Source organism: Ornithodoros turicata, chromosome 5, assembly GCF_037126465.1.
Source record: "Ornithodoros turicata isolate Travis chromosome 5, ASM3712646v1, whole genome shotgun sequence".
In the NCBI taxonomy this organism is placed as follows: Eukaryota; Metazoa; Arthropoda; class Arachnida; order Ixodida; family Argasidae; genus Ornithodoros; species Ornithodoros turicata.
The window spans coordinates 2,840,952-2,860,704 of NC_088205.1; the positions used below are offsets into that span (position 1 = coordinate 2,840,952).

At 43.8% G+C, this 19,753-nt stretch overlaps 1 long non-coding RNA gene across 1 annotated transcript in view; it reads right to left on the reverse strand.

Annotated features, from left to right (window-relative positions):
* Window positions 1-19,753, reverse strand: part of LOC135395266 (uncharacterized) — a 174,064-nt gene that overhangs the window by 42,770 nt on the left and 111,541 nt on the right. The gene's annotated exons all lie outside the window — the stretch shown is intronic.

Sequence of the window (19,753 nt, forward strand, 5' to 3'; positions counted from 1 at the left end):
ATTTGGCGTTGCAAGACTCAGTGGGCGATGAACAGAACTTTCTTATTTATAAACAAGCAAACAAACTAACAGAAGTGGATGATTTTTCGCGAGGATGGGGGGAAAACTTGTCACGTACTTTTAACGGCTCCTATACTATGGTGGGGGGGGGGGGGATATGTTTATTAAGAAAAAAAGAAAGGAAAGGTTAGCCAGGCAAAGAGCTATGGTGGGCTAGCCCATCGTAACCATGGCCTAACTTTTGAAGCATGAGTAGCATGCTCGTAGTGTAGCATACGCAGAGTAGACGCGGAAGAAATTCATTCGGAGAAGTGCTAACACCGTTCTATTTAAGAGCATTTATTCTATTTCAGTTTAATTTAGTTTAATGCCTTTTAATCCAAGTTAAAAATGAATTTCAAAAGCTCCTGGCGGTGAGGTCGCGTTCCGTAGACAGTTTACTTGAACACTGTTTTGAATACTTTTCGTAAACAAACATAGAAATGTTTGTGTGATAGACAAAAATGTGAGATCAGATTTAAAGCGCCGCTCTGTTTAAAGCACGTGGCAAAGGACGAAGTCATCATCAAGAAAAATGTTTAATATTTTTTTCTTTATCAACAAAAACTTTATTCTGCCGCCTTCGTACACTGACGTTTTGCATGATATCGGAAGTAGGTGATGTTAGCTGTATAGTGACGTAACATTCTCATTTTAAAATGTCCAATTGAGGTAGTTATTTTATGACATTAAATAAACGGGATTAATATGGAATGCCGAAGCCCATTCGGAAAGTATCCAACAGTATGCCTCTCTTCTCCATAGACGCATCGAAAGAAGCAAAAACAGTATACAATGAGTTGCTGCCATTCATTGACGTTAGATAACCGTAACGCGCGTAAGATGCAAATCTTTCACGGTCGGGACTTTGCGAATGTTTACTACTTCCTCAGCTTCTTCCTGCAAGGCGAGACTGAAGCGTAGAAGCCGGAGGTATTGCACTGGTATTTCCGTCATCTGATTTCCTCTATTTTTAGCTGCGCGACGAGAGATGCGAAGACACCATTAAGGAAAGTAGGTCGCGTGCACAGTGCCCCCAAGAATGTTGCTTTCTCTCAAGGTAAACATCAAACAGATGTAGTCTGCGGGAACGCTCTCTCCTACATACATGCTGTAATTCCGTTAGTATGGTACCATTTCCATTGCATAGATATGTGCAAGATGAACACATAAAATGATCGTTGAAGCCTTGGCAAGTATTTGCATTTCAACGTTTACGCAAAACAAAAAATTGTTCGTAACGGCAATCATGCACGCAATGCTGATTTTAAATGCCATTCTTCAGTGCCAGGTTCATCGTTCGTCCGAATCGTTCATGGGTCGTCCATGGGATCGTCCAGAAATTACAATTACTGCGTCTGACTGTTATGTATGAGCGCGCACACGCACACGCACACGCACACACACACACACACACACGCACGCACACGCGCGCACACACACACATACACATACATACATACATACATACATACATACATACATACATACATACATACATACATACATACATACATACATACATACATACATACATACATACATACATACATACATACATACATACATACATACATACATACATACATACATACATACATACATACATACATACATACATACATACATACATACATACATACATACATACATACATACATACATACATACATACATACATACATACATACATACATACATACATACATACATACATACATTGGATGGTGATGGGGTGGGCGATTCACCGCCGCTGAGGCGGTACACTGCCCTATTTCGCGTTGGGAGAGGATGAATGGATGATGATGGGGGCTTTCAAAGAGCCGTCGCCAGACCGGTGGAGCACAAGTACTCCTCCAGAAGACGAAGGCCCTGCGTCTGGTGGGCAGCGTTCGACCACGGACCGAGGATCTTCGCTAGGTTGAACGGCCGCTCGTCAATGCGTTGCATAGAGGCTTCCATTAGTGCACGCTCGTGGCGGTGGTATGAGCAGATGTTGTCTACGGAATTGCATTCGGCAAGAGCTCCAAGTTTTAGAGAAGAAGATCACGACGAAATCAGTTCCACTTTTCTCGTGATATCGCTATGCGTCAAAACTCGATGTCCATTTGGGTGTCTCGAAAATATTTTGCAACAACCCGATGCCTGACTGGGGTGCTACGGACCGAGTACTTCGAGGACGCTGAAACTAAAAGGCAGGTTATCCAGCGCCGCCAACTCTAACTGCAGGAGGCGCGACGGGCTTCACTACAATACAATACGATACAATACCAGTTATCGTAACCACGTGGAAACATTTAATACGTGAACGTCATGAAATGCACGCTCCATCAGCCTGTGCCCAATACATCACATATATTTTTCCAATATGGGGATAAGTGGTGATCCGGAGGGAGAACAAAAGGTCAGCAAGTGTCAGTTATTAAACTCGGATCCACACTTCACTGATTTTCGCTCAGGTCATCAAACCGTTGACGTCGCGCTCTTGACGACGTAAAGGACACACCTTTTAAGTGGACACGGACATAGATCCACGATGCTCACAATTTTATTCACGTTTTCCTGTTCACTCGCACACCGGCACAACCATAGAGCCTAACGCAGTCGATAGTTTATAATTGTCACGTAAATTGCAGAAGATCCATGCAACAGATGTGTATGAAATGCAATGCTTATGCCTCACCAATGCCAACACAATCGTGAAAAATGCTTATTACGTATCTCAAACTTACATCTCTCCGACTGTTCAGGTGGGGTACCACAATGTTAAAAGAAAAATCTGCTTGGTTGTTCATAAAAACAGTAATTTAGATCACATTAGTCCTAACTATTTGATGGTTCATGGTGTTTATTAATGTATTTGGAGTCTCTAAACACTGTATTTATATTTTGTACTTAAATACCCGGCTTACGAAGCATTTATGATAGGTATTAAAATACATTTCTGAACAAATTAGTTTGTATTTATATTTGACTACATTGACACGTATATCTTCCCATCTCTGATATGTGCCCTGTCCCCTGGGGCAAGCCATTTATACCTACAAAGGCGAATTATTTCCCAAACTCTGCAGTTCCACCACGCTGACATGACAGTCTCAACACAATGCCACTAACGTAGCGTCACCGACGGATGTCTCGGATCCGACAGACATGCTGCGCTTCCGACGCGCAAGTGGGAATCACCCCAAGGGCTTCAGATACGATTGCAACATCGTAGAAGTCGGCGCGCCTCCGCCGTCTGCAAGGAAAACTACGCCGCCAGGAAAACTACGCCGGCACGAAAGGACAATGGGAACGCTGGAGCGACCATGAAGTATCTTCCAGGTCACTATGCCGGGACTATCGACGTTCTGCTTCAAACATCACACCTTTGTCCGATAGCACGCCGCCAAAATTTCAGAGGTGTCTGCGGAAACGCACTGCAGTTCAACGTATTCTGCAACGACGCAGCCGTTCATAATGGGTTTGTTAAGTCGAATTGAGTAAGTTGTTAATAAATGGGAAGGCGGTTCTGCTTCATCTGCAGAGTGAAGATTATCCAAATTACAATGTGTTTCAATTACCTTTATCTACAGGGGGTTACGTATTCTCCTGCCTGTCAGCTTCGTAGAATATTTATGCCAAAAAGAGAGAATATGGCATACACACAGTACAACACTGAGAGTAACGACGCCAAGACTGAAACTGACACTTAGTTATTAAAGCATAGCGGAGAAATGTGGACGTTTGTGACGACGAAGTGATAAGTAGTGCAGACGACGATAAGCTGATATTTAAGTGGATGTTTTTGGGGCGGTCCGCGGTTAGGGTGAGCCGTACCAAACTGTCTACCGCAGTGGGCAGAGCTTAACAATTCAGATGATGGAGATTCAAAACAAGATGCTTTGGAAATTGAACTTTCGATTTGTGAGTATTGGGAACGAAGTGAAGTGTAACATAGAGGACGCATTAAGGGCGCATAGAGGAGGCACGCATTAAGCCTTGTCTTCGTAGGGAATATTTGTAAGTACCATTACCAGATTCGTTAACGGGCGTAAGTGGCATGCAACATGGCCTGGTAGGTGTAGTACAAGATGACCGTGGGTCGAACAACTTACAGTGGCAGATCAGCATGGATACCTCTAGGAGGTTGTTAGGAACCATCGGTTCAGCCATACGGTGCTATATACTACATATAGTACAGGGTGTGTGCAGAAAAACGTGACCCGCATTTAGGCACATAGCTTGTTGCCTACCTAACTAACGAACTTCCGGTGGCGCACGATGGCGCATTTATGCGCGCGAAATCTGCAGAAAAATTGTGGAAGCCATGCTCAGCTTAAAAAATAAACGAAACAACGAAAACGTCGGCTTCCGTGCATCAAAATAGGGCAACATGGTGTACAACAGGGTGTATGTGAAAGGGCAACATGGTGGACGTAGGAGAGTTGTGTTCAAGTACCGCTAGGGGAGCTATCGGTGCATAAATCGAAACGATGTCCCACATCATCCCACATGGATGCTCATCCGCAGTAGCCCTAGCGGTGCCTGCACATAACTCTTCTGAGACCGAAATGCACTACCACGCACTGTCATGACTGCCCTATTCTAATGCATGGAAGCGCATGTTTTCGCGCTCTGTTTATTTTTTTTTTTACACTGAGTATGGCTTCCAGGATTTTTTTGTAGCTTTCGCACGCATAAATACGCCGTCGTGCGCAACCGGAAGTTCCTCGGCAAAGTAGACAACGAGTTACATGTAAAAATGCGGGTCACGTTTTTCTGCACACACCCTGTATATAAGAGGCTTTGGTTCAGCAGCTTTACTTCGTCTTCACTGGGTTTGACCAGCGAACAAGACTGCCATCAATTGAGACGACGACAAAGATCCTCAAACCTATAAAGGTCCTCTTCCCCCCCCCCCCCCCAGCTTCGGAGCCTGTTTCTTCTTCTTTCTTATTTTGCGGTTTAAAAAACTAACTGACTTCAAACAATGACTGCCTCTAGTTCTGCTATCTAACATGTGCCCGTAAATCTCTACGACTCCAGTCTTCAATAGCAACCTCTGGTTACAAAGTTAATTAAATAAGTTTAGGTATTCAGTCATCATATATTTACAACATCATAGTTACAGTCATCATATAGTTCATATAGTTATAGTTACAGTTCCTTGCACTGAGTATCTGCACTCTAAGGAAAAAAGGTAGAATTTCCTACCCAAACTGGTACAACGACAGTACTTCTACCATTTCAGGCCAATCCAGGCGCTGCTTCTCCTCCGCGGGTATAAGCAACGGCGTCCCTTTCCGTTTCTCCTCTCGCTCACGTTTCATCTAAGAAAAAGGGGTAGAATTTCCTACCCAGGCTGGTAGAACGACGGTTTCTACTCTGTAGTTTGTTACTACTCTGCAGTTATACCCAAAAGGTAGGATTGCTTTCAGTAGAAACGTGGCTGCAACGCAGCTCTACCGGGATGGGTAGAAAATTCTACTTTTTTTTTGTTAGAGTGTGCCCTGCCGTATAACCCACCTGGCAGGAATAGTAGCAGTGGTGCTGTCATACCTTTATTTCATAAGAAAAATCTACACCGAGCAAAAGCAAACACTCTATATATCGAGCACCAAAGTTGCCTTGTATACGCCACTCGGATGACTTGGGCACAACGTGTGCACCCAACACCCAGAGGTCGGTACCCCAGTGCCCACATACGAGCACACCACACGAGGAGCACAATAAGTGCACTGTGTTGTTAAAGTTATTTTCACCCGTGTTCTAGATGGTACGGACACAAAATATCAGCTTCATTATCAAAATGTTGTGACTAAGGTGTGCTTATTTGACTTGCAATGGTTTTCTGCGCAACAACTGTGCAAGTCACTGATCTCGATTGTAAAAGGCTGGATCGCGGATTGGGAGCGCGAGCGTGAAGAAACCGGCCGCCATCTTACTGTACCCACAACAGTCGCCGCGGCGACCATGGCAACTTCTTGCAATTACGGTCGTTCCAACCGTACTGGCAAGGTTACAGGGCCTAAATTTATACAGGTGAGTCACTCTTCATCAAGGAATAAATAGGCGTCCATTCTGTATATTTAGTTGACCATTATGAAGTGTTTTTTTGCCCAAAACGAGCACTGGATGCAGGCAGCTTGATCGCTCTTCCGACGTTCAATCGAGCACACTTGCATTTTACCCGGCGGCAAATACAGTTTGAGTGCATAATATGCTTGAAAGAACATGTTACATTACACAGGTAGTGTTGTCATCAATATATGTGCAAGCACTCGAGCGCTTTTTTGCATGCATTGCTAGCATGGTACACGGTGTTCTCTGCGGAAGCAAGCGCCACATTCATTTCTTTGAATTACCTTCGCGCACAAGTTCGGTATTACGTCATAATGAGACCACGATTGTCACCTTTTTTCATGTATTGGTATTGTTTTGTGCCTTGGTTTGATTTGTGACAAAGAATCCTACGTAACGGTGGTGTGGCGCGACTTGAATAACGCCTTTGTGTCTGAGCTGTATCGTCAGCCTGTTACGATAGTAATAATCTGTAGCGTGTCGTGCTATTTGTAGCAGTTTTTAAGGCCAAAGTGGTCTCTCAATACAGGTTTCGTCATGAGGGCTACCCAGTGAATAATCTGTGCAGTGTGATACGGCTGGGTGTACAGGTAAGTATCACGTTCCTCATCCACTGGTTTCTACTTTACAGGAAGGAACAACCTCAGTGCACGCACTGTGGTTAGCCTCTCTCAGTTTTGCATATTTTCTTACATGTTCACATCAGAAACACACCTTAGACTTTAGGCTCCTTCACCCAGCAATATAATAATTAGAGATTATAATTCTTTTTAGAAGAGTTCCCCATATTCTTTTTAGAATGGTTTTTAATCTTTTTAATTTTTAGAAGATACAGGGATTGTAAACCATGTTTTAAACTGATGTTTTAACATTTGTCCAATGCATTTATTAAACAACATATTCATTTTTAACTGGTTGCACCCAAACCAATGTTCTGATGTATTATTCCCTTTGTTGTCGATGCACCATAAAAATTGGAATAATCATCATCAATGCAGGTTACTTCACAGCTGCCTCGACATACTCAAGAAATGGGTGCAGAACCTGCGTAATGCCCACAAACTTTGACTACCACAGCATCTCCAGAAAGTAAAGGCATATGTGTCACATGTGATTTTTAAAGGCATTCACAGTATATAATACCTTGTATGAACTGTTGTAGATCTAAGCAGCCTCTACAGTACACTCTCAGAAATTAAAACTTGCCAGGGAACTGTGATAATTGTTTCAGTTAATAGGCATGCACATATACGCTATAAGAAGAAAATTATTTATTGAGAATGCACTTCTCTGGCTACTCATGTTGTTTACATCTACTGTTGATCACATTCCTTTATCACATATTATATTCTTATATATTATTATTATATTATCTCATATTCGATCACATTAAATTTAAAATTTAGCATATATGAGAAAATATCAGGAGGGAAGTTGCTATTCATTGCTCATTCCAACCTAAAATTGAGAGAGCGTACCTGACCATTGTCATTCCTAAAATATATATTGCCATTGTAGCAAGGTCACAAAACAATAAATGTAGTCTTTTGGGACCTCCCTGCACGTTCATTGTATCCTGAAACGCATAAGTGCAAGAAATAAATCTTGAACTTGAATAAATTTGATGTTGTATAAACTTGACACAAAATGTTGAATAATATAATGAATGATATAAAATACTGAATAAACTTGAACTTGTATATTCTCTTTACTCATAATCAGTGATCTTCATTATAAAAGCATATCGTGTTATACTTTTTTGTTTACGTTTCACAGACTGGGTACACGAGGGCCAAAATGACAAAATCAAAACTGTTTCAAGCTCCAAATCGTCCTGGTGCAATTTGAAGCCCATACGTGGAGCTACATTTTTTGGAACATGCTGCACATAACAAGCATGACAAAGTCAGCACTGGATAGCAGGACCCCGTCCCCAAGCAGCTTTTCTCACGCTGCAGTTGTATTCAACAAAAGCATGTGAGTGCTGGAGAAGGACATTCAGTTTGGCACAACCGCGCCTGCAAATAATCAGAACAAATAAAGGAAGAAGCAAACAAACATAGAAGGGCTGTACTTGAAAAAGAGATAAGTCCTGTGTCTCAAGGAGGTGCTACCACTTTCTAAGTAACTTAATTGATTAAGCTTACATCACTACCTGATTAACTGTCCTAACGAGTGTGATCTAATTGCGTGAAGTAATTATTTGGGCTGCTTCGGTGTGTCCATATTTGCGAGGCAAAGCACCGCTGTCGTTTACTAAAAGACTCTTTCTAAGGCGATGCTTGATATAAATCATACTAAACGCATACACGGCTAAAACAACGGCTGTGATTCTGCAGAACGATCTCTTTCTGCCATGCGAGTATATCTTTTCCCGGACCGTTCTTTATGGAACAATTTTTGTCCAGAACGCAGTACGGGATATTATATACATGGTTGTTGTTAACCTCAAGTCGTTTCTTATTGAAATATTGCCTGGGAAACGTGCTGTAGTACAATCCCCAGCATTGCACTGCAGTGACGGTCTAGTTTCGGAATGCAAAACATAACGTAATTAAGAATCGAACGGCAGGACAACTGTGAAACACTGTTAGGATACATCAGTATACTGGGACCTTACAAAATTGTGTGATGACAAATAACGACCAATGCTTGCAGCGCAATAAATACTCACAATCTCCGTTGCCTCCCATTGTTTTCTATGGGAACACACAGCACTTTAGGGCCCACCAACATGGCGGCCCGAAGGCACGCCTCTCCCCCACGAGCCCCTCTCCCATGCGCGATCCAGCCTTTATACATAGAGATCAGTGGTGCAAGTTTAGTGCACTGCAAGACCGTATACATCTAAGCCGTACTTTCGTAAACAAATTTTGACAAACTCTTGAAGCCGTACCTTCGTAAACAAATCTTGACAATGAAAAAATGGCTAGGAAGCAAGCGAGCTGGTGAAGATGATGCATAATGTAAAACCCCGACACTAGGGAACACGAAAGGAAAGACTTCGTGTTTGTGTCTGTCCTTTCGTGTTCCCTAGTCTCGGGGTTTTACATTAGAAAACTTCTGAATCTGACTGCGATATTACGGCCACCTGTCGGACACTGGAGAAACTGTGTTACCCGTTCGCTTTGCCTTCGACCCTCCAGATGGCACAGTGACCGGGCCTCATTTAGGGCACCTGCTGGTGTTTAAGGGGCATCAAGACCCACTAAATACAGTACCCTGACTGCAGAGTATCCTGTTTATGCCCCATTTAGTGACTCTGTGGTACCTACGTAACCGTACCCTGAAGCGGACGATTTTCAGCGACACTTTCTGTGCCAGGACCGTACAGGAATATGTCCCTAGTTGGACGATTTTTGATGATTACTGTTGTAAACAAGGCAAGGAACCAAGGTGCTTATTCTAAAAGATGCGGTCTTGCTTCGTAGGAAAAGTGCTGGAAAGTAATGATCGAACTTACCTGTACTTCAGCACCTCTACGCAATGCTAAATGTTTCGTATTATTTTGGATATTTATGCGGCCAAAAAACATGATGTTGGCGTGAGAAAATGCAATCTGTTTGAGAGTACGGCATATATGCAGGGATGCATTTTCCGATGGGATAACTCTTCAATATATGTGTAAATTATCATGAACTTGAGTGAATTCGGCACGCACTTCACATTGGTGGGGTAAAAAAGCCACCTTTACTTTGCAAATTTTCGAGTTCAGTTCGTGAAAAATGACGTGATTAAACTTAAGCTATCGGTGACATTCACATCAGGAGGTGGCAAGAACAAATGCCGTTGACCGTGTCATTCTAGGTGGCGTAGTTTTTTTATTATAAATTTAATGACACGTTTTCTAGGACACCCTGTAGAATCCCCATTCGCGTCCACTACTCGTGACCTAGCAGTATATGTCGGTTATAAAGCTGCTATCTGCTATCTAACATGTGGCCGTAAATCTCTACGTCTCCAGTCTTCAACCTCTCTACTCAAAGTCTCTAGCAACCTCTGGTTACTAAGTTAATTAAATAAGTTTAGGTATTCAGTCATCATACAGTTACATTCATCCTTGCATTGAGTATCAGCACTCTGAGGAAAAAAGGTAGAATTTCCTACCCAAACTGGTACAACGACAGTACTTCTACCATTTCAGGCCAATCCACGCGCTCAATACTTTGTAGTCCAACTCCATACTTTGTAGTCCAACTTAGCATTTACATATGAATTTCAGGCTTGACCACCCATGATAATGCATTTCAGTTATCCCAATGATTAGTCGAAAAGTATACAGGTAATTAGTCCTAAATCATAATCAACGGAGATATCTCGATGTCCCTTATTGTGTGACTCTAACGAGGATGCAGTGAACTCGCCCTGTACCTTACGCTTACAACTAAGATGTATGACAACGAATACCTTACTGGGGGGAAGCGCGCACCCAGGAAATTAGGCACACCCATTTGGCAGTACCATTAAGCCCATTGTTTGCAGAAAGTACTGAAAATCAGCCAGGCGTGGCTTCGAAGCCAAGGTTTTCTCCGCAATGCTGCAAACCTTCGTATACGCGGACCACCAATCTCGAATAAAAAGATGATTGTCCCGTTACACAAGCGCCTCGAATGCACCAGAAAAAAAAAAAAAAAAGCAAAATGGGCTTTTGTACGTGTTCAAGGTCTCTGCATATTTTTACTATGTGTGTCTGCGCAATGCAGCGGTGACTGAGCAGCAAAAATGGACCCATAACTCACTTCTGTCGTTTGACACGGCTTTATTGTTTCTCTACGAGCACAGTGCGTATGCATTCTGTTCCTTAATTTTGATCTTGTATATGTGGCGCAAGGCTGTCAAGGGAACTAATATTCATGGAACGGCCCCGTAGAACAAGGTGTCGGGAGCTGCTTCTGGCACCTCTCGCAATCGTCCTACGCCCTTCTACACCTTCTAACGGTTACACTTCGCAGAAAGTCTCGTTGTCCACTTTAACCTGAGTGGTAAATACCTGGAGAGCCTTCTTTCCTGACAACGCAACTTGTACCTAACTTTCGAGCTACGTGTAGTTGTATCGGAAATAGCGTTCGAAATCCCTCTGCACGGCGCCGCTGGGATATATATATATTTTCACGACCACTCACCATATATAGAGGTGGAGCTGATTCCTCTGCAAATCACGACGAAATCATAGGTAACGCATTTGGCCAACACTATGGCCTGTGGTTTTCGACTGGTATTGCCCGTGGAAATATTTACATGGAGTTGAGATATACAGAGTGTTACCCTGCAAAAGTCTACCCGTATCGGCACATCACGCTCCTCAATTACTCAATGCAGGTGGGATCGACATCGGTTTCTGTTGTTCACGCACAAAGTTCTGAAGGAGATTCAATGATGAAAAAGTTCAAAGCGATCGAGCACAGTCAAACTACTCGTACTACAGCTGCATACAAGGCACGTCCTCCTGCCAAGTGATGGGGTGAGCTGCCCTCGGCTAATGGTGACTGTGTGCTGGTTGATCGAATACGTTCTGATCCTCAACTAACAAAAAAAACTGGTTGCCAATGCTGTGTCTTGGAAGTTAGCAGAACAATATTTGCATTTTGCACAGCAAAAAGGGTATGGAAGTTATCGTCACAGCGGCTGGCACAGCGAGTTTGTCGTTGCGCTATCACAATGCTTCTGTATAGTTACTTTGAGATTGGTTCAAGGTCAATTAGGGCATGTTTTTACGTACCAAACTGTATTCTACACACGAGTGGAGCAAGCAAAGTGCTAATCAGTTCAGTGCACGCGTTTTTATGCATGAGTAATAATTCACTTTCTTGCTAACAGCAAATACTTTGAAATTTCATTCCAAAAGACCTTCAACGGGTTTCCATTGCAAAGTACCTACAAAAATTTAAAAATACTGCTTTTCGCTATAGAAATTCATCAAATGGCATTACTGGCTTTTGCAGTGCATTGTTGTATTTCGTGACATGACAACATTAAAGGGACTATGAAATTTCCCGAACCCCCATACTTTTTTTCGATGGAAACTGTTCTTCCCGCAGAGAAACTAATATGCCACAAATTTTTCCGGACGAAATCGCTCCACTCTGCGAGGAGCGCGCGCTGGAAATGTCTCTTCCGCGTTCCTCCTCTCCCGCGCATATTTCCCTGCCGATGGTGTAACTGTACGGACCGCTCTTCGGTTCCCCGTTACGTCACCGGTGTTGCACAATGGCAAGTAATGCCGAGCTCGCGCTGTGGCTGCCGCCACTGCCGAAATCTGCCGATCGCGCGAAAGCTGCTGTCATGGAGATTTCCACTCCCGATGAACGCATACGCGGGATCCTACGGCGCATGCTCCTGGCGGGATTCCTCGGCTCGGCAACACGTCACGATGACGTGTTGCTGAGCCGGCCGTGGTCGCGTCAAGTTACCCGTTGTGTCTCCGCTCGGCAGCTCGTCACGGCGCGGCGCCAGCTGTCCTCCCTTCGCCGCTCCGTTTAAATTCGCTCCCGGGAAATCCGCTCGCGCGACGAAAGTAAAATTTCGGTTCTAGACTCAGAAAAATGTCTTCTTTCGAACGAAACAAAGAAAAAGATCGTTTCATAGTCCCTTTAACGTACCCGATAGCTGACACTGCGCTTCAAATCAGCGCCCAGGACAAGACCTGCTCATTGTCAGACCAACTAAACGTGGTTCTTACTCCAGCATCAATGATTAAAGGTGGCGTTCGGACCAAAAACATAGTTGAGCTGGAAGTGCGTGCGGAATTGCGTTCGGCTGAAATGAATATCACCGGAAGGTTTTGTTCGAAAACATCGAAAAACATTTGGAAACTTAATTTAATAGGATCTCACCGTCCGCTCCGCAACTGATAAATTCAGGCAACAATGTGCCGATCAACGTCATCGGCATTTTGTTTTCGTCACGTGACTGTGCACATGAGAGGAACGTTGTTTGCGGTTGATTTTCGGGGCATTTTTTCGGGGGCCTTTTCGGGGCATTCGGGCCGAACAGTTCCTTCGTTGCGAAATTTAACACGGCCTATGACAGAACCCATGATCTTGAATAGAGCAAGCCAGCACGATACCGGGTGAGTTACCGAGGCCGATTAACTTCATGGATCTGGTTTGAAGCCAATTAATTGACTGTCTGAAATACTTCCAGTCGCGCACGAGCAGCAAGATTCGTTATAAAAGACTGAATGAATTTGTGTGACACCCATTTCGAAATTCGACAATGCTTCGGGGGGTTACTAGCAAGCGCTCTTCCGTGTAGCTCTTTTCGAGGATTAAACGTCTCGACCACTCAAAACAGCACCGAAAAAAGAAAAAAAGAAAAGAAACAAGGAAGAAAGAAAAGAGAACGGTTGTGATACATCGATAGCTCATGACAGCTCATAAAATATCTACCCCTGACATTACCACTATACAGTTTACTTATTTGCATAGCCGTAAAAAATGAAGCAAGTCGAAATTACTTGAGAAAGAAGAACACATGATTTCATTATACTACTATACTCGGAACGTTTTGGCATAAGGTGTTTCGAACATTAATGATTCAGGGATCTGATGCCGAACTTATTGGTTATTTAAAGGGTCGAGAAAGTGGCAAAAAGTCAAACGGTTGTCCAATCAACAATGTCTATTAGATACACATACATACGAGGAGGCTCTAGTACACATGGCGTCAAAAGAAACCCCGATTTCATGGGTTATTTTCTCTGACTCAAATTCTGGCCTCAAAGCCAATGCAATGTTCGACGAAATTCTCACTTGAGCCGGTCGTCTACAGTGTTATCGCAGCATACAACTCTGCAGCAAGAAAAGGTCACAACATCATCCTCCAGTGGATCCCAGAGCACAACGGCATCAGTGGAAATGAGAAGACGGACCATCTCGAATTGCTCACCATAACAGAACTACTCATAAAATCTACGTCACGCAATCTGACGCAAAGTACTTGCTCACCTCCCTAAACGTAGCCAAATCGCCTATCTACGACAATGTAGACAGGCGACGTCATGAATCACTCGTTCCTGGCGCGAATCGACCTTACTGCATCTATACTGCCTCCCATCGAAGATGCTAAGGCCGTAAGAGTCCGTCATCCATCGCCTGCGACTCAACGTCCCGCTCGCAGCAGCATTCCTTCATAAGATAGGTGTCGTTGGGTCGCCGAACTGTTCAACTTGCGGAACCGTGGAGAACACGGAGCACGCGCTGGTCACCTGCCGACGCTTCGACTCTCGTCGGCGAACACTGATGAACGCCCTTGCTAAACTTGACAACCGACCTTTTTAGTGTTGAGAAGGTACTGGGGAGCTGGCGAAGGCAGCACCAACAACCTGCGCTGTGTGCCCTGGCGAACAACCTGAAGGACATACGTGCTGAAGTAATATTTTAAATCGCTCTTTGCTTTCACACATGAAGCGTCATGGCACAGTTGGTCGCACCAGTGCGACCTACGTTTCCATTTTTGTCTTTCAAATTCTATTCTATTGTATTGCATACAGTTAGATATATGAAGCACGGTGGGTGCACCTTGCCTCGCGACTCCCCGCATGCACTGGGGTAGGGTCCCACAGCCTAGGCGGCGAAACACCCCATGACACCATCATTTATCATTTAATTGTTGTTCCTTCCCAGGACACAACGAAGTTGCGCAGAGTATGATCGTGGGTTCCCTGACCTTGGCCTCGAGTGGCCTACTCTGGAGCGGAAAGCGGGTCGCCCAGCAGGAAGGAAGAGATGAATTCCCCTTCCCCCGAGACTGCATTCTTGCCTCTCGCTCGGCTTGCGTGCACGCTCGGTTGTGCATCTGACGGGGCCACTCACCTTTTACGAAGGGAATCCCCCCGCAGTTGTCTTGACGCAACGCCGCTTTTGGAACATACCTTTAGCGGCGTTGTGAGTCGCGAAGCAGAGTAGTTGTTAATAGGCAGTACCTGGAGTGGGTACCCTCCTTATTGTTATTTATTTATTGTTCTGAATCTCCGCACAACATCCTCGTGTGATTTTATGCGCCCCCCCCCCCCACACACACACAGGCATGCAAAGTTGGAACCCTTGAAAATGAAAGATGAAAGTCACTGAAAAGGTTAGCCAGCTGTAGGACTCGAACCCACATCATCTGGCTTTGTATGTATTTGTCCTTTCTATGTTGTTCCAGCTTCAGAACATCAGTTCTCTCATGTTGCAACCCTTGCTCTTTGCTTTACGTGTGATCGTGTTATCTTTCCCTCGCATTTATAGATTAACTTGGCTTACATAAATCTGTTAAGTACCAGTAATGTCAATTACCTTTCGTCCTTGAAGAGATAGATGAAGAGATAGCCCGTGTACCAAGTGAGTTCAATTTTTTCGGATTTCAGATTATCTATAGAATTTTTTTTTTTTATCTTGTAAAGGGTTGTCGCCAACACACCTTGTCAAACAACTCCAAATATTTGAGAGCGATCGGCAGATTGATCAGTTCTAAAAATATACTACAAAAATACAAATCCTTACAAATATTTCTTTTTCTTTTTTCTCAAGCGTTTCCAAGCGCAAATTTCCGTTCCGGTTATTACTCTAGAGAACGCACAGCTGCAAAGCAGTTGAACCGATTTTTTTTAAAGGTTTTCCGTCTATGCGCTGTCAAAGGCACTCCCTGGTGAGGGTCTTACCACGTTGTGAGTGACACCCACCCCTTCCTGTGAAAAGCTGCCAAATATTACAGCTCCAATGCCATTTATTTATTTATGTTTAGTATCCATTTAATACTCATATACAATGTTGGTTGGTTAAAGAGCGAAATTATGCTAATTTGATGCCTGTGACATCGTCGGGGGGGGGGGGAATCCCCTCATCCCATCGTCATTCATGCAGTTGTTGTGGTTGTGGGTGGGACGACGGAACACCTCTGACCCCCACATCGTCTGACTCTGACTACCCCAGGAACTTCAATACCCACTAAAGAATTATTTACCAAGACCTAGCAAGCCGTCCTTTCTGGCTGACTTTTCCTGACAAAATAATTTGATTCCCCCCAGACCCTTGGATATGCGAATATGTATGCCGTACACACGATCGTCCTCTATAAATCATCACGCTGTTCCTTTGCAGCTTCGTCCCACTCGATATTTTTTTTTTTCCTACGAACATCTGTATAACAACTTCCTGCCTTGCACACGCCAGCACGAAGATGCAGTGACGGCTTGTATATACATATAGTGCAGGGAGGGTCGGTAGGAGAGCGGACCGGGAATCTTCTGGCCACGCGTCACATACGATTTTCAATCTTCCACGTCATCCACGTTTCCACGATTAGGCCTATAAGGAGCGGTTCCAGACAATGTGTGCTAATGCATCTACCATGGTCGGACATGTTATCTTAACACGACAGAAATCCGACAATCAAAGTCAACAATCTTCCACCTTTAAACGATTCACGAACTCCCATTCCTATCATAGTATATGCCGTTGCATACGACACATCGCAAAGCCAATGTCGTTGCGCAAGTCCCATCGTTTCCATAAGAGAGCCGCCGCTCTGCCAAAAATGACCTCACTCGGGGCGCTGCGTATCTGAACACGCACAGATCTTCTGTTGCAAAGTCCAACAGTGTTTCAAGCAACGGTACGTATAAAGATAGGGCATCCTTTCCTCAGCCAAAGGCCTTCTTGGCGTACCTGTCGGCAACAGGCGTGACCCGGTGGCCGTGTGGCCCGTTTCCGCTAACGACCACCGGCAGGAAGGAAACCCGCCAGCATAATACCCGTCGGAACACGTTGCGTGAAAAAGATAGCTGTGTGCATTGCCATGCATTCGGAGAGGAACTGCCTCCGGCAATTCGCAACCGTACGGCGTTAGCTCAAAGGAAGTTTAGCGGTCTGAGACGATCGCAAGGGTATTGTACTCTGAGGTCGGCTACAGAACTTCCTCGGCTGAATGTCAGGTCAAGTTGAAGGTCAATAAAGCTTGCTTGAGCGCGGCTGCGCTTTTGTGTGGTGTGTGTGTGTGTGTGTGTGTGTGTGTGTGTGTGTGTGTGTGTGTGTGTGTGTGTGTGTGTGTGTGAGCGTGACGTGAGCTGATAGTGTTAGTTTAGTGCGGGTGTGTGTCGTGTTTTATCTTGGTTCATTGAAACACAGAATGTTATGCCAAACTGGGTGTTTCTGTTGACATATCAAAACACTACAAGGTGTTCAAAATTAAGCTCTCACTAGCACCTTATAAATAGGCGAACAAAAGAAAACTGGTGCTATTTTTCTGTTTCATGAGTAAGAAACAGGTGCTACATAATTAACAACACCTGTTTCTTACACAAGTAGCGTAAAGTTATCATCCGGTTTCCTGTCATCGCTGTGTTTTCGATGCGCTCGTGAAAGCTTAATTTTAAACACCCTGTATATTCAACTTTAATTCATCAGTGTAGAATCCGTAACTGAAGTCATAAACAAGAAGTGAGCCACAGCAGTAGCCATCGCACAAGACAACGCGCTCCCTGGTGGCAACAGATAAACAGTTATTAGGAGATAAACTATCTCTAAAAGTGCTAGGGGAAAGTAAACAAAAAATGTCTACATTTGTTAATGAAGATACCTCGTCAAGTCACGTAAAGTGACTTTTTGTAAATGTGCTTCTAATCACTCCTGTGATCAGATAATAATATTTTTGGTATAAGGGATGTTCAGGATGTTTATGCTGAAGAGGGGGCCGAGTAACAGCAGCAGGATCGCCATTCTAATTAATTACCCCATGCACTTCTCATTGTTATTTAGAACTTAAAGGTACTGTAAAGCAGCACCGATCAAATGGCATTTAGTGTGGCTATTCGATAGCCCAAGCCACCAGGACAAAAACTGCGCAAGTTTCATTCCAATCGACGGTGAATTAATTAGAAAATTACATTTAAAGATTACGGGCAACATTGTACTAAGTATTCGAAATGAATACGTACTCCTGACACATACGGCGGCAACCACATTGCATGCGTATAACACTGGGCCCGACATAACAATCCACCACAATCCACCATAAAATCCGCGCCTGCCATCCACACAACGATCCACATCTGAGGATAAACGGATAAGCGAACTGAAATGAAATGCTGAGCCGTTGAAAAAAATGTGTCAGACGTTCAAGAAGCCAGACAGCGTCGGGACTTGTTTGTTCACAGAGGTTCACAGAGAGAGTTCGTTCGTTCGAAAGAGACCGCGAACAGAAGGAGCGCGCAGGCGCAGCAGTGAAGTAGGGAGAGCCTCCATCGAACAGCGGCCAGCGCTGGTTTACTTCGCAAAAACAGGGGTTAACAGGTTAAACTGTTAACAGGGGTTTCAGAATGCATAGGTAAACAGGAAAACTAATAATATGGTTACTAAAATAACGAAGTTCCGATGTAATAGTGTGTAATACCAATTCTCAGTGTTGCCCGCTGTACAGGGGGTTGTTTGCCACCAGGCGTCGCACCGCTCCACTAGCCGCATCTTTCATGGCAAATTAAAAATATTTATAGTGCGTTGTCGGTCGTATGGTATTTAGGTCGCATATGGTATTTAGGAGCAACAAAGTCTCTAGTCACATCACAGGCATATCATGCTTGTCTACTGCTTTACAGTACCTTTAACACTTGGTTCGTTTGTTACCTTCGCTACCATTGTTATTCGCCGTCATTTACTTTATGATTATATGTGTTACGCAATAGCGACACAATAAAGGAAATGTGCTAAAAACCTAAAAACACGGTCTCACTCTGTTCTCCGCCACATTTCATATAGAAGATTGCATCCTGTGCAAATGTCCATTGCGTTGTAAGTTCCCAGCAACACCATTGTGATAATAAAGCTGCGTTGCACCATATAGCGTACGTTTGCAACATTCGACCCATGGTATGTTTGCTTTGAAAAGTGTTGCTCCTTGCTGAGAATCGTTTGAGCTGCTCTCAGACGTATCTAAATCGATTTAATCAAATTTGCAACTGCAGTTGAATGAAACAGGCGTTCAGCAAAATATGCAGCAAGTTTATTGCATAATGCTGCGCACACAACATGCACGTACAAATGGTCTGTTTGCATTGAAATAAAAGCGCTATAAGAGCTGAGATTCTGCACATACTATGTGTACGAATGATGCATGAGATGAAAGGGGAAGGGATATGAACGAAAGTAACGTATGAAGCAATCAAAATGAGATTGCATACGAAAAAAAAAAGCAATTTACGTGAGACCACCTGTTTATTATTTAACAGCAATTCAAAATTCTTGAGCATAGTATATGAAGTTTGACTAGCCTATCGTTCTCGCCAGCCTTGAATTTACTCGATTAAGCTAAAATTTGGTATTACATTGCGTGTATCAGTAGCGCGGTGCCTGCTATTTACTCGACTGAAGATTGCACGTGCATGGAAAACTGCTCTGGCTACAAGTAAATCTTTGGATCTGGGTTCTTAGACGTCTTTCGTAGGAGTAACCCCTTTTTATAACTGTATGTAAATAAAGCACATTTCAACAGACGACATGAATGATGTCCAATCCTTCTGTACAGAAAGTACAGCAAAGTACTTTACCCTCAATAATGTGCCGTTAAAAATAATACTTTCCTACGCAGCAGATGCCTTCCCTACCCACAGGTGGAACACATGAGCTATCAAATGACGATGGTAAAATGAGGTGGGAATGCATGCCACAGAACA